A 26,563-nucleotide genomic window follows, 5' to 3' on the forward strand; every position below is an offset into this window, starting at 1 on the left:
AAATATTTTCAAACCCGCCAAAACAGAGAACCAGACAGAAGTGATCAAAACATTCGAAAAACCTGCCAAAACATGATAAAGTCCACCAAAGCTAATCCAAACACACCAAAAACTGGGCTAAACAGAATCAAAACAAATCAAAACAAATCAAAACGTTCTGAAAACCCGCCAAAATATTTCAAAACCCGTCAAAACAAATCAAAACATTCCGAATACCCGCCAAAACATTCCGAATACCCGCCAAAATATTTGAAAACCCGCCAAAAGGAATCCAAACATTCCAAAACCTGCCAACACAATAAATACAACACAAGAGAATACTAAACATTCTAAAACCCAAAAAAAACATACCGAAAACCCGCCAAAACTTCATAAAATCAAATCAAAACCAACCAAAATATTCCGAAAACCCGCCAAAATAATTTGCACCCGCAAAACTGATCAAAACATTCTGAAAATATGCCAAAACATTAGAAAACCAGCCAGAACTGATCAAAACATTCAAAAAACTTGGCAAAACATCATAAAAACAAATCAAAGCCAGCCAAAACATTCCAAAAACCAGCCAAAATATTCCGAAATCTGGCCAAAACATAATAAAAACAAATCAAAACCAACCAAAACATTCCAGAAACCCGACAAAATAGTTTAGAACCTGCCAAAACTGATCAAAACATTCTGAAAAGATGCCAAAATCCTAGAAAACCAGTCAGAAGTGATCAAAACTTTCAATAACTTGCCAAAACATAATCAAAACAAATGAAAGCAAACCAAACCATTCCAAATACCCGCCAAAATATTTGAAAACCCGCCAAAAGGAATCCAAACATTCCAAAACCTGCCAACACCATAAAAACAACATAAGAGAATACTAAACATTCTAAAACCCAACCAAAACATACCGAAAACCCGCCAAAACTTCATAAAAACAAATCAAAACCAACTGAAATATTCCGAAAACCCGCCAAAATAATTTGCACCCGCAAAACTGATCAAAACATTCTGAAAAGATACCAAAACATTAGAAAACCAGCCAGAACTGATCAAAACATTCAAAAAACTTGGCAAAACACCATAAAAACTAATCAAAACCAACCAAAACATTCCAGAAACCCGACAAAATAGTTTAGAACCTGCCAAAACGGATCAAAACATTCTGAAAAGATGCCAAAACATTAGAAAACCAGTCAGAAGTGATCAAAACATTAAATAACTTGACAAAATATCATAAAAACAAATCAAAACCAACCAAAACATTCCAGAAACCCGACAAAATAGTTTAGAACCTGCCAAAACGGATCAAAACATTCTGAAAAGATGCCAAAATCCTAGAAAACCAGTCAGAAGTGATCAAAACATTCAATAACTTGCCAAAACATAATCAAAACAAATGAAAGCAAACCAAAACATTCCAAATACCCGCCAAAATATTTGAAAACCCGCCAAAAGGAATCCAAACATTCCAAAACCTGCCAACACAATAAATACAACACAAGAGAATACTAAACATTCTAAAACCCAAAAAAAAATACCAAAAACCCGCCAAAACTTCATAAAAACAAATCAAAACCAACCAAAATATTCCGAAAACCCGCCAAAATAATTTGCACCCGCAAAACTGATCAAAACATTCGGAAAATATGCCAAAATATTATAAAACCAGTCAGAACTGATCAAAACTTTCAAAAAACTTGGCAAAACATCATAAAAACAAATCAAAGCCAGCCAAAACATTCCAAAAACCAGCCAAAATATTCCGAAATCTGGCCAAAACATAATCAAAACAAATCAAAACCAACCAAAACATTCCAGAAACCTGACAAAATAGTTTAGAACCTGCCAAAACTGATCAAAACATTCTGAAAAGATGCCAAAAGACTAGAAAACCAGTCAGAAGTGATCAAAACTTTCAATAACTTGCCAAAACATAATCAAAACAAATGAAAGCAAACCAAACCATTCCAAATACCCGCCAAAATATTTGAAAACCCGCCAAAAGGAATCCAAACATTCCAAAACCTGCCAACACAATAAAAACAACACAAGAGAAAACAAAACATTCTAAAACACCATCAAAACATTCCAAAAACCCGCCAAAACATCGTAAAAACAAAGCAAAACAAAAAAAACAATAAGAGGAACATGGCAACATATTGGCAAGCAAGAGACGCAGAGCGCGGCACCTTCTAGGAGGCCAAGAAGGAAGCCGCACAACACCTGCACTGTGTCTGCACCTTTCAAACTGCTAGAAGATAGTGGCTTGCCACTGGCCTGCCTCTTCAGTTGCCATTAGCATTCCAATGGAAGGTATTCTTGGACAACTTTGCTCTGCTTGCTGCTAGTTCTGCCCCAGCCTACCATCCATAACCTTGCTCTTCCCTTGAGGCTCTGAGATGCCAAGAACTTGTCAACTTCAAAGGGCGGGCCGGGCTACATCTACTCAGCTGTCACAGTTTCTCCTTGCTAGACCTAGTGGCAAAGCATTTTGCTGAGATGCAGAAGGCAAGAAATGCAGAATACGGAGACGCGGAGCTGTCCCACGTGCCGCTGCCAGGCGTCTTTCCGCAGAAGGAGCGCCCCGGAGCGCACCGCAACCGCCACCGTCATCTCTGCGCAGCAAAGAGCCAAAATATTTGAAAACCCGCCAAAACTAATCCAAAAATATTTTCAAACCCGCCAAAACAGAGAACCAGACAGAAGTGATCAAAACATTCGAAAAACCTGCCAAAACATGATAAAGTCCACCAAAGCTAATCCAAACACACCAAAAACTGGGCTAAACAGAATCAAAACAAATCAAAACAAATCAAAACGTTCCGAAAACCCGCCAAAATATTTCAAAACCCGTCAAAACAAATCAAAACATTCCGAATACCCGCCAAAACATTCCGAATACCCGCCAAAATATTTGAAAACCCGCCAAAAGGAATCCAAACATTCCAAAACCTGCCAACACAATAAATACAACACAAGAGAATACTAAACATTCTAAAACCCAAAAAAAACATACCGAAAACCCGCCAAAACTTCATAAAATCAAATCAAAACCAACCAAAATATTCCGAAAACCCGCCAAAATAATTTGCACCCGCAAAACTGATCAAAACATTCTGAAAATATGCCAAAACATTAGAAAACCAGCCAGAACTGATCAAAACATTCAAAAAACTTGGCAAAACATCATAAAAACAAATCAAAGCCAGCCAAAACATTCCAAAAACCAGCCAAAATATTCCGAAATCTGGCCAAAACATAATAAAAACAAATCAAAACCAACCAAAACATTCCAGAAACCTGACAAAATAGTTTAGAACCTGCCAAAACGGATCAAAACATTCTGAAAAGATGCCAAAATCCTAGAAAACCAGTCAGAAGTGATCAAAACTTTCAATAACTTGCCAAAACATAATCAAAACAAATGAAAGCAAACCAAACCATTCCAAATACCCGCCAAAATATTTGAAAACCCGCCAAAAGGAATCCAAACATTCCAAAACCTGCCAACACCATAAAAACAACATAAGAGAATACTAAACATTCTAAAACCCAACCAAAACATACCGAAAACCCGCCAAAACTTCATAAAAACAAATCAAAACCAACTGAAATATTCCGAAAACCCGCCAAAATAATTTGCACCCACAAAACTGATCAAAACATTCTGAAAAGATACCAAAACATTAGAAAACCGGCCAGAACTGATCAAAACATTCAAAAAACTTGGCAAAACACCATAAAAACTAATCAAAACCAACCAAAACATTCCAGAAACCCGACAAAATAGTTTAGAACCTGCCAAAACGGATCAAAACATTCTGAAAAGATGCCAAAACATTAGAAAACCAGTCAGAAGTGATCAAAACATTCAATAACTTGACAAAATATCATAAAAACAAATCAAAACCAACCAAAACATTCCAGAAACCCGACAAAATAGTTTAGAACCTGCCAAAACGGATCAAAACATTCTGAAAAGATGCCAAAATCCTAGAAAACCAGTCAGAAGTGATCAAAACATTCAATAACTTGCCAAAACATAATCAAAACAAATGAAAGCAAACCAAACCATTCCAAATACCCGCCAAAATATTTGAAAACCCGCCAAAAGGAATCCAAACATTCCAAAACCTGCCAACACAATAAAAACAACACAAGAGAAAACAAAACATTCTAAAACACCATCAAAACATTCCAAAAACCCGCCAAAACATCGTAAAAACAAAGCAAAACAAAAAAAACAATAAGAGGAACATGGCAACATATTGGCAAGCAAGAGACGCAGAGCGCGGCACCTTCTAGGAGGCCAAGAAGGAAGCCGCACAACACCTGCACTGTGTCTGCACCTTTCAAACTGCTAGAAGATAGTGGCTTGCCACTGGCCTGCCTCTTCAGTTGCCATTAGCATTCCAATGGAAGGTATTCTTGGACAACTTTGCTCTGCTTGCTGCTAGTTCTGCCCCAGCCTACCATCCATAACCTTGCTCTTCCCTTGAGGCTCTGAGATGCCAAGAACTTGTCAACTTCAAAGGGCGGGCCGGGCTACATCTACTCAGCTGGCACAGCTTCTCCTTGCTAGACCTAGTGGCAAAGCATTTTGCTGAGATGCAGAAGGCAAGAAATGCAGAATACGGAGACGCGGAGCTGTCCCACCTGCCGCTGCCAGGCGTCTTTCCGCAGAAGGAGCGCCCCGGAGCGCACCGCAACCGCCACCGTCATCTCTGCGCAGCAAAGAGCCAAAATATTTGAAAACCCGCCAAAACTAATCCAAAAATATTTTCAAACCCGCCAAAACAGAGAACCAGACAGAAGTGATCAAAACATTCGAAAAACCTGCCAAAACATGATAAAGTCCACCAAAGCTAATCCAAACACACCAAAAACTGGGCTAAACAGAATCAAAACAAATCAAAACAAATCAAAACGTTCCGAAAACCCGCCAAAATATTTCAAAACCCGTCAAAACAAATCAAAACATTCCGAATACCCGCCAAAACATTCCGAATACCCGCCAAAATATTTGAAAACCCGCCAAAAGGAATCCAAACATTCCAAAACCTGCCAACACAATAAATACAACACAAGAGAATACTAAACATTCTAAAACCCAAAAAAAACATACCGAAAACCCGCCAAAACTTCATAAAATCAAATCAAAACCAACCAAAATATTCCGAAAACCCGCCAAAATAATTTGCACCCGCAAAACTGATCAAAACATTCTGAAAATATGCCAAAACATTAGAAAACCAGCCAGAACTGATCAAAACATTCAAAAAACTTGGCAAAACATCATAAAAACAAATCAAAGCCAGCCAAAACATTCCAAAAACCAGCCAAAATATTCCGAAATCTGGCCAAAACATAATAAAAACAAATCAAAACCAACCAAAACATTCCAGAAACCTGACAAAATAGTTTAGAACCTGCCAAAACGGATCAAAACATTCTGAAAAGATGCCAAAATCCTAGAAAACCAGTCAGAAGTGATCAAAACTTTCAATAACTTGCCAAAACATAATCAAAACAAATGAAAGCAAACCAAACCATTCCAAATACCCGCCAAAATATTTGAAAACCCGCCAAAAGGAATCCAAACATTCCAAAACCTGCCAACACCATAAAAACAACATAAGAGAATACTAAACATTCTAAAACCCAACCAAAACATACCGAAAACCCGCCAAAACTTCATAAAAACAAATCAAAACCAACTGAAATATTCCGAAAACCCGCCAAAATAATTTGCACCCGCAAAACTGATCAAAACATTCTGAAAAGATACCAAAACATTAGAAAACCGGCCAGAACTGATCAAAACATTCAAAAAACTTGGCAAAACACCATAAAAACTAATCAAAACCAACCAAAACATTCCAGAAACCCGACAAAATAGTTTAGAACCTGCCAAAACGGATCAAAACATTCTGAAAAGATGCCAAAACATTAGAAAACCAGTCAGAAGTGATCAAAACATTCAATAACTTGACAAAATATCATAAAAACAAATCAAAACCAACCAAAACATTCCAGAAACCCGACAAAATAGTTTAGAACCTGCCAAAACGGATCAAAACATTCTGAAAAGATGCCAAAATCCTAGAAAACCAGTCAGAAGTGATCAAAACATTCAATAACTTGCCAAAACATAATCAAAACAAATGAAAGCAAACCAAAACATTCCAAATACCCGCCAAAATATTTGAAAACCCGCCAAAAGGAATCCAAACATTCCAAAACCTGCCAACACAATAAAAACAACACAAGAGAAAACAAAACATTCTAAAACACCATCAAAACATTCCAAAAACCCGCCAAAACATCGTAAAAACAAAGCAAAACAAAAAAAAACAATAAGAGGAACACGGCAACATATTGGCAAGCAAGAGACGCAGAGCGCGGCACCTTCTAGGAGGCCAAGAAGGAAGCCGCACAACACCTGCACTGTGTCTGCACCTTTCAAACTGCTAGAAGATAGTGGCTTGCCACTGGCCTGCCTCTTCAGTTGCCATTAGCATTCCAATGGAAGGTATTCTTGGACAACTTTGCTCTGCTTGCTGCTAGTTCTGCCCCAGCCTACCATCCATAACCTTGCTCTTCCCTTGAGGCTCTGAGATGCCAAGAACTTGTCAACTTCAAAAGGCGGGCCGGGCTACATCTACTCAGCTGGCACAGCTTCTCCTTGCTAGACCTAGTGGCAAAGCATTTTGCTGAGATGCAGAAGGCAAGAAATGCAGAATACGGAGACGCGGAGCTGTCCCACCTGCCGCTGCCAGGCGTCTTTCCGCAGAAGGAGCGCCCCGGAGCGCACCGCAACCGCCACCGTCATCTCTGCGCAAAGAGCCAAAATATTTGAAAACCCGCCAAAACTAATCCAAAAATATTTTCAAACCCGCCAAAACAGAGAACCAGACAGAAGTGATCAACACATTCGAAAAACCTGCCAAAACATGATAAAGTCCACCAAAGCTAATCCAAACACACCAAAAACTGGGCTAAACATAATCAAAACAAATCAAAACAAATCAAAACGTTCCGAAAACCCGCCAAAATATTTCAAAACCCGTCAAAACAAATCAAAACATTCCGAATACCCGCCAAAACATTCCGAATACCCGCCAAAATATTTGAAAACCCGCCAAAAGGAATCCAAACATTCCAAAACCTGCCAACACAATAAATACAACACAAGAGAATACTAAACATTCTAAAACCCAAAAAAAAATACCAAAAACCCGCCAAAACTTCATAAAAACAAATCAAAACCAACCAAAATATTCCGAAAACCCGCCAAAATAATTTGCACCCGCAAAACTGATCAAAACATTCTGAAAATATGCCAAAATGTTATAAAACCAGTCAGAACTGATCAAAACTTTCAAAAAACTTGGCAAAACATCATAAAAACAAATCAAAGCCAGCCAAAACATTCCAAAAACCAGCCAAAATATTCCGAAATCCGGCCAAAACATAATCAAAACAAATCAAAACCAACCAAAACATTCCAGAAACCTGACAAAATAGTTTAGAACCTGCCAAAACTGATCAAAACATTCTGAAAAGATGCCAAAAGACTAGAAAACCAGTCAGAAGTGATCAAAACTTTCAATAACTTGCCAAAACATAATCAAAACAAATGAAAGCAAACCAAACCATTCCAAATACCCGCCAAAATATTTGAAAACCCGCCAAAAGGAATCCAAACATTCCAAAACCTGCCAACACAATAAAAACAACACAAGAGAAAACAAAACATTCTAAAACACCATCAAAACATTCCAAAAACCCGCCAAAACATCGTAAAAACAAAGCAAAACAAAAAAAACAATAAGAGGAACATGGCAACATATTGGCAAGCAAGAGACGCAGAGCGCGGCACCTTCTAGGAGGCCAAGAAGGAAGCCGCACAACACCTGCACTGTGTCTGCACCTTTCAAACTGCTAGAAGATAGTGGCTTGCCACTGGCCTGCCTCTTCAGTTGCCATTAGCATTCCAATGGAAGGTATTCTTGGACAACTTTGCTCTGCTTGCTGCTAGTTCTGCCCCAGCCTACCATCCATAACCTTGCTCTTCCCTTGAGGCTCTGAGATGCCAAGAACTTGTCAACTTCAAAGGGCGGGCCGGGCTACATCTACTCAGCTGTCACAGTTTCTCCTTGCTAGACCTAGTGGCAAAGCATTTTGCTGAGATGCAGAAGGCAAGAAATGCAGAATACGGAGACGCGGAGCTGTCCCACCTGCCGCTGCCAGGCGTCTTTCCGCAGAAGGAGCGCCCCGGAGCGCACCGCAACCGCCACCGTCATCTCTGCGCAAAGAGCCAAAATATTTGAAAACCCGCCAAAACTAATCCAAAAATATTTTCAAACCCGCCAAAACAGAGAACCAGACAGAAGTGATCAAAACATTCGAAAAACCTGCCAAAACATGATAAAGTCCACCAAAGCTAATCCAAACACACCAAAAACTGGGCTAAACAGAATCAAAACAAATCAAAACAAATCAAAACGTTCCGAAAACCCGCCAAAATATTTCAAAACCCGTCAAAACAAATCAAAACATTCCGAATACCCGCCAAAACATTCCGAATACCCGCCAAAATATTTGAAAACCCGCCAAAAGGAATCCAAACATTCCAAAACCTGCCAACACAATAAATACAACACAAGAGAATACTAAACATTCTAAAACCCAAAAAAAACATACCGAAAACCCGCCAAAACTTCATAAAATCAAATCAAAACCAACCAAAATATTCCGAAAACCCGCCAAAATAATTTGCACCCGCAAAACTGATCAAAACATTCTGAAAATATGCCAAAACATTAGAAAACCAGCCAGAACTGATCAAAACATTCAAAAAACTTGGCAAAACATCATAAAAACAAATCAAAGCCAGCCAAAACATTCCAAAAACCAGCCAAAATATTCCGAAATCTGGCCAAAACATAATAAAAACAAATCAAAACCAACCAAAACATTCCAGAAACCTGACAAAATAGTTTAGAACCTGCCAAAACGGATCAAAACATTCTGAAAAGATGCCAAAACATTAGAAAACCAGTCAGAAGTGATCAAAACATTCAATAACTTGACAAAATATCATAAAAACAAATCAAAACCAACCAAAACATTCCAGAAACCCGACAAAATAGTTTAGAACCTGCCAAAACGGATCAAAACATTCTGAAAAGATGCCAAAATCCTAGAAAACCAGTCAGAAGTGATCAAAACATTCAATAACTTGCCAAAACATAATCAAAACAAATGAAAGCAAACCAAACCATTCCAAATACCCGCCAAAATATTTGAAAACCCGCCAAAAGGAATCCAAACATTCCAAAACCTGCCAACACCATAAAAACAACATAAGAGAATACTAAACATTCTAAAACCCAACCAAAACATACCGAAAACCCGCCAAAACTTCATAAAAACAAATCAAAACCAACTGAAATATTCCGAAAACCCGCCAAAATAATTTGCACCCGCAAAACTGATCAAAACATTCTGAAAAGATACCAAAACATTAGAAAACCGGCCAGAACTGATCAAAACATTCAAAAAACTTGGCAAAACACCATAAAAACTAATCAAAACCAACCAAAACATTCCAGAAACCCGACAAAATAGTTTAGAACCTGCCAAAACGGATCAAAACATTCTGAAAAGATGCCAAAACATTAGAAAACCAGTCAGAAGTGATCAAAACATTCAATAACTTGACAAAATATCATAAAAACAAATCAAAACCAACCAAAACATTCCAGAAACCCGACAAAATAGTTTAGAACCTGCCAAAACGGATCAAAACATTCTGAAAAGATGCCAAAATCCTAGAAAACCAGTCAGAAGTGATCAAAACATTCAATAACTTGCCAAAACATAATCAAAACAAATGAAAGCAAACCAAAACATTCCAAATACCCGCCAAAATATTTGAAAACCCGCCAAAAGGAATCCAAACATTCCAAAACCTGCCAACACAATAAAAACAACACAAGAGAAAACAAAACATTCTAAAACACCATCAAAACATTCCAAAAACCCGCCAAAACATCGTAAAAACAAAGCAAAACAAAAAAAAACAATAAGAGGAACACGGCAACATATTGGCAAGCAAGAGACGCAGAGCGCGGCACCTTCTAGGAGGCCAAGAAGGAAGCCGCACAACACCTGCACTGTGTCTGCACCTTTCAAACTGCTAGAAGATAGTGGCTTGCCACTGGCCTGCCTCTTCAGTTGCCATTAGCATTCCAATGGAAGGTATTCTTGGACAACTTTGCTCTGCTTGCTGCTAGTTCTGCCCCAGCCTACCATCCATAACCTTGCTCTTCCCTTGAGGCTCTGAGATGCCAAGAACTTGTCAACTTCAAAAGGCGGGCCGGGCTACATCTACTCAGCTGGCACAGCTTCTCCTTGCTAGACCTAGTGGCAAAGCATTTTGCTGAGATGCAGAAGGCAAGAAATGCAGAATACGGAGACGCGGAGCTGTCCCACCTGCCGCTGCCAGGCGTCTTTCCGCAGAAGGAGCGCCCCGGAGCGCACCGCAACCGCCACCGTCATCTCTGCGCAAAGAGCCAAAATATTTGAAAACCCGCCAAAACTAATCCAAAAATATTTTCAAACCCGCCAAAACAGAGAACCAGACAGAAGTGATCAACACATTCGAAAAACCTGCCAAAACATGATAAAGTCCACCAAAGCTAATCCAAACACACCAAAAACTGGGCTAAACATAATCAAAACAAATCAAAACAAATCAAAACGTTCCGAAAACCCGCCAAAATATTTCAAAACCCGTCAAAACAAATCAAAACATTCCGAATACCCGCCAAAACATTCCGAATACCCGCCAAAATATTTGAAAACCCGCCAAAAGGAATCCAAACATTCCAAAACCTGCCAACACAATAAATACAACACAAGAGAATACTAAACATTCTAAAACCCAAAAAAAAATACCAAAAACCCGCCAAAACTTCATAAAAACAAATCAAAACCAACCAAAATATTCCGAAAACCCGCCAAAATAATTTGCACCCGCAAAACTGATCAAAACATTCTGAAAATATGCCAAAATGTTATAAAACCAGTCAGAACTGATCAAAACTTTCAAAAAACTTGGCAAAACATCATAAAAACAAATCAAAGCCAGCCAAAACATTCCAAAAACCAGCCAAAATATTCCGAAATCCGGCCAAAACATAATCAAAACAAATCAAAACCAACCAAAACATTCCAGAAACCTGACAAAATAGTTTAGAACCTGCCAAAACTGATCAAAACATTCTGAAAAGATGCCAAAAGACTAGAAAACCAGTCAGAAGTGATCAAAACTTTCAATAACTTGCCAAAACATAATCAAAACAAATGAAAGCAAACCAAACCATTCCAAATACCCGCCAAAATATTTGAAAACCCGCCAAAAGGAATCCAAACATTCCAAAACCTGCCAACACAATAAAAACAACACAAGAGAAAACAAAACATTCTAAAACACCATCAAAACATTCCAAAAACCCGCCAAAACATCGTAAAAACAAAGCAAAACAAAAAAAACAATAAGAGGAACATGGCAACATATTGGCAAGCAAGAGACGCAGAGCGCGGCACCTTCTAGGAGGCCAAGAAGGAAGCCGCACAACACCTGCACTGTGTCTGCACCTTTCAAACTGCTAGAAGATAGTGGCTTGCCACTGGCCTGCCTCTTCAGTTGCCATTAGCATTCCAATGGAAGGTATTCTTGGACAACTTTGCTCTGCTTGCTGCTAGTTCTGCCCCAGCCTACCATCCATAACCTTGCTCTTCCCTTGAGGCTCTGAGATGCCAAGAACTTGTCAACTTCAAAGGGCGGGCCGGGCTACATCTACTCAGCTGTCACAGTTTCTCCTTGCTAGACCTAGTGGCAAAGCATTTTGCTGAGATGCAGAAGGCAAGAAATGCAGAATACGGAGACGCGGAGCTGTCCCACCTGCCGCTGCCAGGCGTCTTTCCGCAGAAGGAGCGCCCCGGAGCGCACCGCAACCGCCACCGTCATCTCTGCGCAAAGAGCCAAAATATTTGAAAACCCGCCAAAACTAATCCAAAAATATTTTCAAACCCGCCAAAACAGAGAACCAGACAGAAGTGATCAAAACATTCGAAAAACCTGCCAAAACATGATAAAGTCCACCAAAGCTAATCCAAACACACCAAAAACTGGGCTAAACAGAATCAAAACAAATCAAAACAAATCAAAACGTTCCGAAAACCCGCCAAAATATTTCAAAACCCGTCAAAACAAATCAAAACATTCCGAATACCCGCCAAAACATTCCGAATACCCGCCAAAATATTTGAAAACCCGCCAAAAGGAATCCAAACATTCCAAAACCTGCCAACACAATAAATACAACACAAGAGAATACTAAACATTCTAAAACCCAAAAAAAACATACCGAAAACCCGCCAAAACTTCATAAAATCAAATCAAAACCAACCAAAATATTCCGAAAACCCGCCAAAATAATTTGCACCCGCAAAACTGATCAAAACATTCTGAAAATATGCCAAAACATTAGAAAACCAGCCAGAACTGATCAAAACATTCAAAAAACTTGGCAAAACATCATAAAAACAAATCAAAGCCAGCCAAAACATTCCAAAAACCAGCCAAAATATTCCGAAATCTGGCCAAAACATAATAAAAACAAATCAAAACCAACCAAAACATTCCAGAAACCCGACAAAATAGTTTAGAACCTGCCAAAACTGATCAAAACATTCTGAAAAGATGCCAAAATCCTAGAAAACCAGTCAGAAGTGATCAAAACTTTCAATAACTTGCCAAAACATAATCAAAACAAATGAAAGCAAACCAAACCATTCCAAATACCCGCCAAAATATTTGAAAACCCGCCAAAAGTAATCCAAACATTCCAAAACCTGCCAACACCATAAAAACAACATAAGAGAATACTAAACATTCTAAAACCCAACCAAAACATACCGAAAACCCGCCAAAACTTCATAAAAACAAATCAAAACCAACTGAAATATTCCGAAAACCCGCCAAAATAATTTGCACCCGCAAAACTGATCAAAACATTCTGAAAAGATACCAAAACATTAGAAAACCGGCCAGAACTGATCAAAACATTCAAAAAACTTGGCAAAACACCATAAAAACTAATCAAAACCAACCAAAACATTCCAGAAACCCGACAAAATAGTTTACAACCTGCCAAAACGGATCAAAACATTCTGAAAAGATGCCAAAACATTAGAAAACCAGTCAGAAGTGATCAAAACATTCAATAACTTGACAAAATATCATAAAAACAAATCAAAACCAACCAAAACATTCCAGAAACCTGACAAAATAGTTTAGAACCTGCCAAAACTGATCAAAACATTCTGAAAAGATGCCAAAAGACTAGAAAACCAGTCAGAAGTGATCAAAACTTTCAATAACTTGCCAAAACATAATCAAAACAAATGAAAGCAAACCAAACCATTCCAAATACCCGCCAAAATATTTGAAAACCCGCCAAAAGGAATCCAAACATTCCAAAACCTGCCAACACAATAAAAACAACACAAGAGAAAACAAAACATTCTAAAACACCATCAAAACATTCCAAAAACCCGCCAAAACATCGTAAAAACAAAGCAAAACAAAAAAAAACAATAAGAGTAACACGGCAACATATTGGCAAGCAAGAGACGCAGAGCGCGGCACCTTCTAGGAGGCCAAGAAGGAAGCCGCACAACACCTGCACTGTGTCTGCACCTTTCAAACTGCTAGAAGATAGTGGCTTGCCACTGGCCTGCCTCTTCAGTTGCCATTAGCATTCCAATGGAAGGTATTCTTGGACAACTTTGCTCTGCTTGCTGCTAGTTCTGCCCCAGCCTACCATCCATAACCTTGCTCTTCCCTTGAGGCTCTGAGATGCCAAGAACTTGTCAACTTCAAAGGGCGGGCCGGGCTACATCTACTCAGCTGGCACAGCTTCTCCTTGCTAGACCTAGTGGCAAAGCATTTTGCTGAGATGCAGAAGGCAAGAAATGCAGAATACGGAGACGCGGAGCTGTCCCACGTGCCGCTGCCAGGCGTCTTTCCGCAGAAGGAGCGCCCCGGAGCGCACCGCAACCGCCACCGTCATCTCTGCGCAGCAAAGAGCCAAAATATTTGAAAACCCGCCAAAACTAATCCAAAAATATTTTCAAACCCACCAAAATAGAAAACCAGACAGAAGTGATCAAAACATTCGAAAAACCTGCCAAAACGTGAGAAAGCCCACCAAAGCTAATCCAAACACACTAAAAACTGGGCTAAACATAATCAAAACAAATCAAAACAAATCAAAACGTTCCGAAAACCCGCCAAAATATTTCAAAACCCGTCAAAACTAATCAAAACATTCCGAATACCCACCAAAACATTCCAAATACCCGCCAAAATATTTGAAAACCCGCCAAAAGGAATCCAAACATTCCAAAACCTGCCAACACAATAAAAACAACACAAGAGAATACTAAACATTCTAAAACCCAACCAAAACATACCGAAAACCCGCCAAAACTTCATAAAAACAAATCAAAACCAACCAAAACATTCCAGAAACCCGACAAAATAGTTTAGAACCTGCCAAAACTGATCAAAACATTCTGAAAAGATGCCAAAATACTAGAAAACCAGTCAGAAGTGATCAAAACTTTCAATAACTTGCCAAAACATAATCAAAACAAATGAAAGCAAACCAAACCATTCCAAATACCCGCCAAAATATTTGAAAACCCACCAAAAGGAATCCAAACATTCCAAAACCTGCCAACACCACAAAAACAACACAAGAGAATACTAAACATTCTAAAACCCAACCAAAACATTCCGAAAACCCGCCAAAACTTCATAAAAACAAAGCAAAACAAAAAAAAACAATAAGAGGAACACGGCAACATATTGGCAAGCAAGAGACGCAGAGCGCGGCACCTTCTAGGAGGCCAAGAAGGAAGCCGCACAACACCTGCACTGTGTCTGCACCTTTCAAACTGCTAGAAGATAGTGGCTTGCCACTGGCCTGCCTCTTCAGTTGCCATTAGCATTCCAATGGAAGGTATTCTTGGACAACTTTGCTCTGCTTGCTGCTAGTTCTGCCCCAGCCTACCATCCATAACCTTGCTCTTCCCTTGAGGCTCTGAGATGCCAAGAACTTGTCAACTTCAAAAGGCGGGCCGGGCTACATCTACTCAGCTGGCACAGCTTCTCCTTGCTAGACCTAGTGGCAAAGCATTTTGCTGAGATGCAGAAGGCAAGAAATGCAGAATACGGAGACGCGGAGCTGTCCCACCTGCCGCTGCCAGGCGTCTTTCCGCAGAAGGAGCGCCCCGGAGCGCACCGCAACCGCCACCGTCATCTCTGCGCAAAGAGCCAAAATATTTGAAAACCCGCCAAAACTAATCCAAAAATATTTTCAAACCCGCCAAAACAGAGAACCAGACAGAAGTGATCAACACATTCGAAAAACCTGCCAAAACATGATAAAGTCCACCAAAGCTAATCCAAACACACCAAAAACTGGGCTAAACATAATCAAAACAAATCAAAACAAATCAAAACGTTCCGAAAACCCGCCAAAATATTTCAAAACCCGTCAAAACAAATCAAAACATTCCGAATACCCGCCAAAACATTCCAAATACCCGCCAAAATATTTGAAAACCCGCCAAAAGGAATCCAAACATTCCAAAACCTGCCAACACAATAAATACAACACAAGAGAATACTAAACATTCTAAAACCCAAAAAAAAATACCAAAAACCCGCCAAAACTTCATAAAAACAAATCAAAACCAACCAAAATATTCCGAAAACCCGCCAAAATAATTTGCACCCGCAAAACTGATCAAAACATTCGGAAAATATGCCAAAATATTATAAAACCAGTCAGAACTGATCAAAACTTTCAAAAAACTTGGCAAAACATCATAAAAACAAATCAAAGCCAGCCAAAACATTCCAAAAACCAGCCAAAATATTCCGAAATCTGGCCAAAACATAATCAAAACAAATCAAAACCAACCAAAACATTCCAGAAACCTGACAAAATAGTTTAGAACCTGCCAAAACTGATCAAAACATTCTGAAAAGATGCCAAAAGACTAGAAAACCAGTCAGAAGTGATCAAAACTTTCAATAACTTGCCAAAACATAATCAAAACAAATGAAAGCAAACCAAACCATTCCAAATACCCGCCAAAATATTTGAAAACCCGCCAAAAGGAATCCAAACATTCCAAAACCTGCCAACACAATAAAAACAACACAAGAGAAAACAAAACATTCTAAAACACCATCAAAACATTCCAAAAACCCGCCAAAACATCGTAAAAACAAAGCAAAACAAAAAAAACAATAAGAGGAACATGGCAACATATTGGCAAGCAAGAGACGCAGAGCGCGGCACCTTCTAGGAGGCCAAGAAGGAAGCCGCACAACACCTGCACTGTGTCTGCACCTTTCAAACTGCTAGAAGATAGTGGCTTGCCACTGGCCTGCCTCTTCAGTTGCCATTAGCATTCCAATGGAAGGTATTCTTGGACAACTTTGCTCTGCTTGCTGCTAGTTCTGCCCCAGCCTACCATCCATAACCTTGCTCTTCCCTTGAGGCTCTGAGATGCCAAGAACTTGTCAACTTCAAAGGGCGGGCCGGGCTACATCTACTCAGCTGGCACAGCTTCTCCTTGCTAGACCTAGTGGCAAAGCATTTTGCTGAGATGCAGAAGGCAAGAAATGCAGAATACGGAGACGCGGAGCTGTCCCACCTGCCGCTGCCAGGCGTCTTTCCGCAGAAGGAGCGCCCCGGAGCGCACCGCAACCGCCACCGTCATCTCTGCGCAGCAAAGAGCCAAAATATTTGAAAACCCGCCAAAACTAATCCAAAAATATTTTCAAACCCGCCAAAACAGAGAACCAGACAGAAGTGATCAAAACATTCGAAAAACCTGCCAAAACATGATCAAGTCCACCAAAGCTAATCCAAACACACCAAAAACTGGGCTAAACAGAATCAAAACAAATCAAAACAAATCAAAACGTTCCGAAAACCCGCCAAAATATTTCAAAACCCGTCAAAACAAATCAAAACATTCCGAATACCCGCCAAAACATTCCGAATACCCGCCAAAATATTTGAAAACCCGCCAAAAGGAATCCAAACATTCCAAAACCTGCCAACACAATAAATACAACACAAGAGAATACTAAACATTCTAAAACCCAAAAAAAACATACCGAAAACCCGCCAAAACTTCATAAAATCAAATCAAAACCAACCAAAATATTCCGAAAACCCGCCAAAATAATTTGCACCCGCAAAACTGATCAAAACATTCTGAAAATATGCCAAAACATTAGAAAACCAGCCAGAACTGATCAAAACATTCAAAAAACTTGGCAAAACATCATAAAAACAAATCAAAGCCAGCCAAAACATTCCAAAAACCAGCCAAAATATTCCGAAATCTGGCCAAAACATAATAAAAACAAATCAAAACCAACCAAAACATTCCAGAAACCTGACAAAATAGTTTAGAACCTGCCAAAACGGATCAAAACATTCTGAAAAGATGCCAAAATCCTAGAAAACCAGTCAGAAGTGATCAAAACTTTCAATAACTTGCCAAAACATAATCAAAACAAATGAAAGCAAACCAAACCATTCCAAATACCCGCCAAAATATTTGAAAACCCGCCAAAAGGAATCCAAACATTCCAAAACCTGCCAACACCATAAAAACAACATAAGAGAATACTAAACATTCTAAAACCCAACCAAAACATACCGAAAACCCGCCAAAACTTCATAAAAACAAATCAAAACCAACTGAAATATTCCGAAAACCCGCCAAAATAATTTGCACCCGCAAAACTGATCAAAACATTCTGAAAAGATACCAAAACATTAGAAAACCGGCCAGAACTGATCAAAACATTCAAAAAACTTGGCAAAACACCATAAAAACTAATCAAAACCAACCAAAACATTCCAGAAACCCGACAAAATAGTTTACAACCTGCCAAAACGGATCAAAACATTCTGAAAAGATGCCAAAACATTAGAAAACCAGTCAGAAGTGATCAAAACATTCAATAACTTGACAAAATATCATAAAAACAAATCAAAACCAACCAAAACATTCCAGAAACCCGACAAAATAGTTTAGAACCTGCCAAAACTGATCAAAACATTCTGAAAAGATGCCAAAATCCTAGAAAACCAGTCAGAAGTGATCAAAACATTCAATAACTTGCCAAAACATAATCAAAACAAATGAAAGCAAACCAAAACATTCCAAATACCCGCCAAAATATTTGAAAACCCGCCAAAAGGAATCCAAACATTCCAAAACCTGCCAACACAATAAAAACAACACAAGAGAAAACAAAACATTCTAAAACACCATCAAAACATTCCAAAAACCCGCCAAAACATCGTAAAAACAAAGCAAAACAAAAAAAAACAATAAGAGGAACACGGCAACATATTGGCAAGCAAGAGACGCAGAGCGCGGCACCTTCTAGGAGGCCAAGAAGGAAGCCGCACAACACCTGCACTGTGTCTGCACCTTTCAAACTGCTAGAAGATAGTGGCTTGCCACTGGCCTGCCTCTTCAGTTGCCATTAGCATTCCAATGGAAGGTATTCTTGGACAACTTTGCTCTGCTTGCTGCTAGTTCTGCCCCAGCCTACCATCCATAACCTTGCTCTTCCCTTGAGGCTCTGAGATGCCAAGAACTTGTCAACTTCAAAGGGCGGGCCGGGCTACATCTACTCAGCTGGCACAGCTTCTCCTTGCTAGACCTAGTGGCAAAGCATTTTGCTGAGATGCAGAAGGCAAGAAATGCAGAATACGGAGACGCGGAGCTGTCCCACCTGCCGCTGCCAGGCGTCTTTCCGCAGAAGGAGCGCCCCGGAGCGCACCGCAACCGCCACCGTCATCTCTGCGCAAAGAGCCAAAATATTTGAAAACCCGCCAAAACTAATCCAAAAATATTTTCAAACCCGCCAAAACAGAGAACCAGACAGAAGTGATCAACACATTCGAAAAACCTGCCAAAACATGATAAAGTCCACCAAAGCTAATCCAAACACACCAAAAACTGGGCTAAACATAATCAAAACAAATCAAAACAAATCAAAACGTTCCGAAAACCCGCCAAAATATTTCAAAACCCGTCAAAACAAATCAAAACATTCCGAATACCCGCCAAAACATTCCGAATACCCGCCAAAATATTTGAAAACCCGCCAAAAGGAATCCAAACATTCCAAAACCTGCCAACACAATAAATACAACACAAGAGAATACTAAACATTCTAAAACCCAAAAAAAAATACCAAAAACCCGCCAAAACTTCATAAAAACAAATCAAAACCAACCAAAATATTCCGAAAACCCGCCAAAATAATTTGCACCCGCAAAACTGATCAAAACATTCTGAAAATATGCCAAAATGTTATAAAACCAGTCAGAACTGATCAAAACTTTCAAAAAACTTGGCAAAACATCATAAAAACAAATCAAAGCCAGCCAAAACATTCCAAAAACCAGCCAAAATATTCCGAAATCCGGCCAAAACATAATCAAAACAAATCAAAACCAACCAAAACATTCCAGAAACCTGACAAAATAGTTTAGAACCTGCCAAAACTGATCAAAACATTCTGAAAAGATGCCAAAAGACTAGAAAACCAGTCAGAAGTGATCAAAACTTTCAATAACTTGCCAAAACATAATCAAAACAAATGAAAGCAAACCAAACCATTCCAAATACCCGCCAAAATATTTGAAAACCCGCCAAAAGGAATCCAAACATTCCAAAACCTGCCAACACAATAAAAACAACACAAGAGAAAACAAAACATTCTAAAACACCATCAAAACATTCCAAAAACCCGCCAAAACATCGTAAAAACAAAGCAAAACAAAAAAAACAATAAGAGGAACATGGCAACATATTGGCAAGCAAGAGACGCAGAGCGCGGCACCTTCTAGGAGGCCAAGAAGGAAGCCGCACAACACCTGCACTGTGTCTGCACCTTTCAAACTGCTAGAAGATAGTGGCTTGCCACTGGCCTGCCTCTTCAGTTGCCATTAGCATTCCAATGGAAGGTATTCTTGGACAACTTTGCTCTGCTTGCTGCTAGTTCTGCCCCAGCCTACCATCCATAACCTTGCTCTTCCCTTGAGGCTCTGAGATGCCAAGAACTTGTCAACTTCAAAGGGCGGGCCGGGCTACATCTACTCAGCTGTCACAGTTTCTCCTTGCTAGACCTAGTGGCAAAGCATTTTGCTGAGATGCAGAAGGCAAGAAATGCAGAATACGGAGACGCGGAGCTGTCCCACCTGCCGCTGCCAGGCGTCTTTCCGCAGAAGGAGCGCCCCGGAGCGCACCGCAACCGCCACCGTCATCTCTGCGCAAAGAGCCAAAATATTTGAAAACCCGCCAAAACTAATCCAAAAATATTTTCAAACCCGCCAAAACAGAGAACCAGACAGAAGTGATCAAAACATTCGAAAAACCTGCCAAAACATGATAAAGTCCACCAAAGCTAATCCAAACACACCAAAAACTGGGCTAAACAGAATCAAAACAAATCAAAACAAATCAAAACGTTCCGAAAACCCGCCAAAACATTCCGAATACCCGCCAAAATATTTGAAAACCCGCCAAAAGGAATCCAAACATTCCAAAACCTGCCAACACAATAAATACAACACAAGAGAATACTAAACATTCTAAAACCCAAAAAAAACATACCGAAAACCCGCCAAAACTTCATAAAATCAAATCAAAACCAACCAAAATATTCCGAAAACCCGCCAAAATAATTTGCACCCGCAAAACTGATCAAAACATTCTGAAAATATGCCAAAACATTAGAAAACCAGCCAGAACTGATCAAAACATTCAAAAAACTTGGCAAAACATCATAAAAACAAATCAAAGCCAGCCAAAACATTCCAAAAACCAGCCAAAATATTCCGAAATCTGGCCAAAACATAATAAAAACAAATCAAAACCAACCAAAACATTCCAGAAACCCGACAAAATAGTTTAGAACCTGCCAAAACTGATCAAAACATTCTGAAAAGATGCCAAAATCCTAGAAAACCAGTCAGAAGTGATCAAAACTTTCAATAACTTGCCAAAACATAATCAAAACAAATGAAAGCAAACCAAACCATTCCAAATACCCGCCAAAATATTTGAAAACCCGCCAAAAGTAATCCAAACATTCCAAAACCTGCCAACACCATAAAAACAACATAAGAGAATACTAAACATTCTAAAACCCAACCAAAACATACCGAAAACCCGCCAAAACTTCATAAAAACAAATCAAAACCAACTGAAATATTCCGAAAACCCGCCAAAATAATTTGCACCCGCAAAACTGATCAAAACATTCTGAAAAGATACCAAAACATTAGAAAACCGGCCAGAACTGATCAAAACATTCAAAAAACTTGGCAAAACACCATAAAAACTAATCAAAACCAACCAAAACATTCCAGAAACCCGACAAAATAGTTTACAACCTGCCAAAACGGATCAAAACATTCTGAAAAGATGCCAAAACATTAGAAAACCAGTCAGAAGTGATCAAAACATTCAATAACTTGACAAAATATCATAAAAACAAATCAAAACCAACCAAAACATTCCAGAAACCTGACAAAATAGTTTAGAACCTGCCAAAACTGATCAAAACATTCTGAAAAGATGCCAAAAGACTAGAAAACCAGTCAGAAGTGATCAAAACTTTCAATAACTTGCCAAAACATAATCAAAACAAATGAAAGCAAACCAAACCATTCCAAATACCCGCCAAAATATTTGAAAACCCGCCAAAAGGAATCCAAACATTCCAAAACCTGCCAACACAATAAAAACAACACAAGAGAAAACAAAACATTCTAAAACACCATCAAAACATTCCAAAAACCCGCCAAAACATCGTAAAAACAAAGCAAAACAAAAAAAAACAATAAGAGTAACACGGCAACATATTGGCAAGCAAGAGACGCAGAGCGCGGCACCTTCTAGGAGGCCAAGAAGGAAGCCGCACAACACCTGCACTGTGTCTGCACCTTTCAAACTGCTAGAAGATAGTGGCTTGCCACTGGCCTGCCTCTTCAGTTGCCATTAGCATTCCAATGGAAGGTATTCTTGGACAACTTTGCTCTGCTTGCTGCTAGTTCTGCCCCAGCCTACCATCCATAACCTTGCTCTTCCCTTGAGGCTCTGAGATGCCAAGAACTTGTCAACTTCAAAGGGCGGGCCGGGCTACATCTACTCAGCTGGCACAGCTTCTCCTTGCTAGACCTAGTGGCAAAGCATTTTGCTGAGATGCAGAAGGCAAGAAATGCAGAATACGGAGACGCGGAGCTGTCCCACCTGCCGCTGCCAGGCGTCTTTCCGCAGAAGGAGCGCCCCGGAGCGCACCGCAACCGCCACCGTCATCTCTGCGCAAAGAGCCAAAATATTTGAAAACCCGCCAAAACTAATCCAAAAATATTTTCAAACCCGCCAAAACAGAGAACCAGACAGAAGTGATCAACACATTCGAAAAACCTGCCAAAACATGATAAAGTCCACCAAAGCTAATCCAAACACACCAAAAACTGGGCTAAACATAATCAAAACAAATCAAAACAAATCAAAACGTTCCGAAAACCCGCCAAAATATTTCAAAACCCGTCAAAACAAATCAAAACATTCCGAATACCCGCCAAAACATTCCAAATACCCGCCAAAATATTTGAAAACCCGCCAAAAGGAATCCAAACATTCCAAAACCTGCCAACACAATAAATACAACACAAGAGAATACTAAACATTCTAAAACCCAAAAAAAAATACCAAAAACCCGCCAAAACTTCATAAAATCAAATCAAAACCAACCAAAATATTCCGAAAACCCGCCAAAATAATTTGCACCCGCAAAACTGATCAAAACATTCTGAAAATATGCCAAAATGTTATAAAACCAGTCAGAACTGATCAAAACTTTCAAAAAACTTGGCAAAACATCATAAAAACAAATCAAAGCCAGCCAAAACATTCCAAAAACCAGCCAAAATATTCCGAAATCCGGCCAAAACATAATCAAAACAAATCAAAACCAACCAAAACATTCCAGAAACCTGACAAAATAGTTTAGAACCTGCCAAAACTGATCAAAACATTCTGAAAAGATGCCAAAAGACTAGAAAACCAGTCAGAAGTGATCAAAACTTTCAATAACTTGCCAAAACATAATCAAAACAAATGAAAGCAAACCAAACCATTCCAAATACCCGCCAAAATATTTGAAAACCCGCCAAAAGGAATCCAAACATTCCAAAACCTGCCAACACAATAAAAACAACACAAGAGAAAACAAAACATTCTAAAACACCATCAAAACATTCCAAAAACCCGCCAAAACATCGTAAAAACAAAGCAAAACAAAAAAAACAATAAGAGGAACATGGCAACATATTGGCAAGCAAGAGACGCAGAGCGCGGCACCTTCTAGGAGGCCAAGAAGGAAGCCGCACAACACCTGCACTGTGTCTGCACCTTTCAAACTGCTAGAAGATAGTGGCTTGCCACTGGCCTGCCTCTTCAGTTGCCATTAGCATTCCAATGGAAGGTATTCTTGGACAACTTTGCTCTGCTTGCTGCTAGTTCTGCCCCAGCCTACCATCCATAACCTTGCTCTTCCCTTGAGGCTCTGAGATGCCAAGAACTTGTCAACTTCAAAGGGCGGGCCGGGCTACATCTACTCAGCTGTCACAGTTTCTCCTTGCTAGACCTAGTGGCAAAGCATTTTGCTGAGATGCAGAAGGCAAGAAATGCAGAATACGGAGACGCGGAGCTGTCCCACGTGCCGCTGCCAGGCGTCTTTCCGCAGAAGGAGCGCCCCGGAGCGCACCGCAACCGCCACCGTCATCTCTGCGCAAAGAGCCAAAATATTTGAAAACCCGCCAAAACTAATCCAAAAATATTTTCAAACCCGCCAAAACAGAGAACCAGACAGAAGTGATCAAAACATTTGAAAAACCTGCCAAAACATGATAAAGTCCACCAAAGCTAATCCAAACACACCAAAAACTGGGCTAAACAGAATCAAAACAAATCAAAACAAATCAAAACGTTCCGAAAACCCGCCAAAATATTTCAAAACCCGTCAAAACAAATCAAAACATTCCGAATACCCGCCAAAACATTCCGAATACCCGCCAAAATATTTGAAAACCCGCCAAAAGGAATCCAAACATTCCAAAACCTGCCAACACAATAAATACAACACAAGAGAATACTAAACATTCTAAAACCCAAAAAAAACATACCGAAAACCCGCCAAAACTTCATAAAATCAAATCAAAACCAACCAAAATATTCCGAAAACCCGCCAAAATAATTTGCACCCGCAAAACTGATCAAAACATTCTGAAAATATGCCAAAACATTAGAAAACCAGCCAGAACTGATCAAAACATTCAAAAAACTTGGCAAAACATCATAAAAACAAATCAAAGCCAGCCAAAACATTCCAAAAACCAGCCAAAATATTCCGAAATCTGGCCAAAACATAATAAAAACAAATCAAAACCAACCAAAACATTCCAGAAACCCGACAAAATAGTTTAGAACCTGCCAAAACTGATCAAAACATTCTGAAAAGATGCCAAAATCCTAGAAAACCAGTCAGAAGTGATCAAAACTTTCAATAACTTGCCAAAACATAATCAAAACAAATGAAAGCAAACCAAACCATTCCAAATACCCGCCAAAATATTTGAAAACCCGCCAAAAGGAATCCAAACATTCCAAAACCTGCCAACACAATAAAAACAACACAAGAGAAAACAAAACATTCTAAAACACCATCAAAACATTCCAAAAACCCGCCAAAACATCGTAAAAACAAAGCAAAACAAAAAAAACAATAAGAGGAACATGGCAACATATTGGCAAGCAAGAGACGCAGAGCGCGGCACCTTCTAGGAGGCCAAGAAGGAAGCCGCACAACACCTGCACTGTGTCTGCACCTTTCAAACTGCTAGAAGATAGTGGCTTGCCACTGGCCTGCCTCTTCAGTTGCCATTAGCATTCCAATGGAAGGTATTCTTGGACAACTTTGCTCTGCTTGCTGCTAGTTCTGCCCCAGCCTACCATCCATAACCTTGCTCTTCCCTTGAGGCTCTGAGATGCCAAGAACTTGTCAACTTCAAAGGGCGGGCCGGGCTACATCTACTCAGCTGGCACAGCTTCTCCTTGCTAGACCTAGTGGCAAAGCATTTTGCTGAGATGCAGAAGGCAAGAAATGCAGAATACGGAGACGCGGAGCTGTCCCACGTGCCGCTGCCAGGCGTCTTTCCGCAGAAGGAGCGCCCCGGAGCGCACCGCAACCGCCACCGTCATCTCTGCACAGCAAAGAGCCAAAATATTTGAAAACCCGCCAAAACTAATCCAAAAATATTTTCAAACCCACCAAAATAGAAAACCAGACAGAAGTGATCAAAACATTCGAAAAACCTGCCAAAACGTGAGAAAGCCCACCAAAGCTAATCCAAACACACTAAAAACTGGGCTAAACATAATCAAAACAAATCAAAACAAATCAAAACGTTCCGAAAACCCGCCAAAATATTTCAAAACCCGTCAAAACTAATCAAAACATTCCGAATACCCACCAAAACATTCCAAATACCCGCCAAAATATTTGAAAACCCGCCAAAAGGAATCCAAACATTCCAAAACCTGCCAACACAATAAAAACAACACAAGAGAATACTAAACATTCTAAAACCCAACCAAAACATACCGAAAACCCGCCAAAACTTCATAAAAACAAATCAAAACCAACCAAAACATTCCAGAAACCCGACAAAATAGTTTAGAACCTGCCAAAACTGATCAAAACATTCTGAAAAGATGCCAAAATACTAGAAAACCAGTCAGAAGTGATCAAAACTTTCAATAACTTGCCAAAACATAATCAAAACAAATGAAAGCAAACCAAACCATTCCAAATACCCGCCAAAATATTTGAAAACCCACCAAAAGGAATCCAAACATTCCAAAACCTGCCAACACCACAAAAACAACACAAGAGAATACTAAACATTCTAAAACCCAACCAAAACATTCCGAAAACCCGCCAAAACTTCATAAAAACAAATCAAAACCAACTGAAATATTCCGAAAACCCGCCAAAATAATTTGCACCCGCAAAACTGATCAAAACATTCTGAAAATATGCCAAAATGTTATAAAACCAGTCAGAACTGATCAAAACTTTCAAAAAACTTGGCAAAACATCATAAAAACAAATCAAAGCCAGCCAAAACATTCCAAAAACCAGCCAAAATATTCCGAAATCCGGCCAAAACATAATCAAAACAAATCAAAACCAACCAAAACATTCCAGAAACCTGACAAAATAGTTTAGAACCTGCCAAAACTGATCAAAACATTCTGAAAAGATGCCAAAAGACTAGAAAACCAGTCAGAAGTGATCAAAACT

Source organism: Passer domesticus, chromosome 3, assembly GCF_036417665.1.
Source record: "Passer domesticus isolate bPasDom1 chromosome 3, bPasDom1.hap1, whole genome shotgun sequence".
NCBI lineage: Eukaryota > Metazoa > Chordata > Aves > Passeriformes > Passeridae > Passer > Passer domesticus.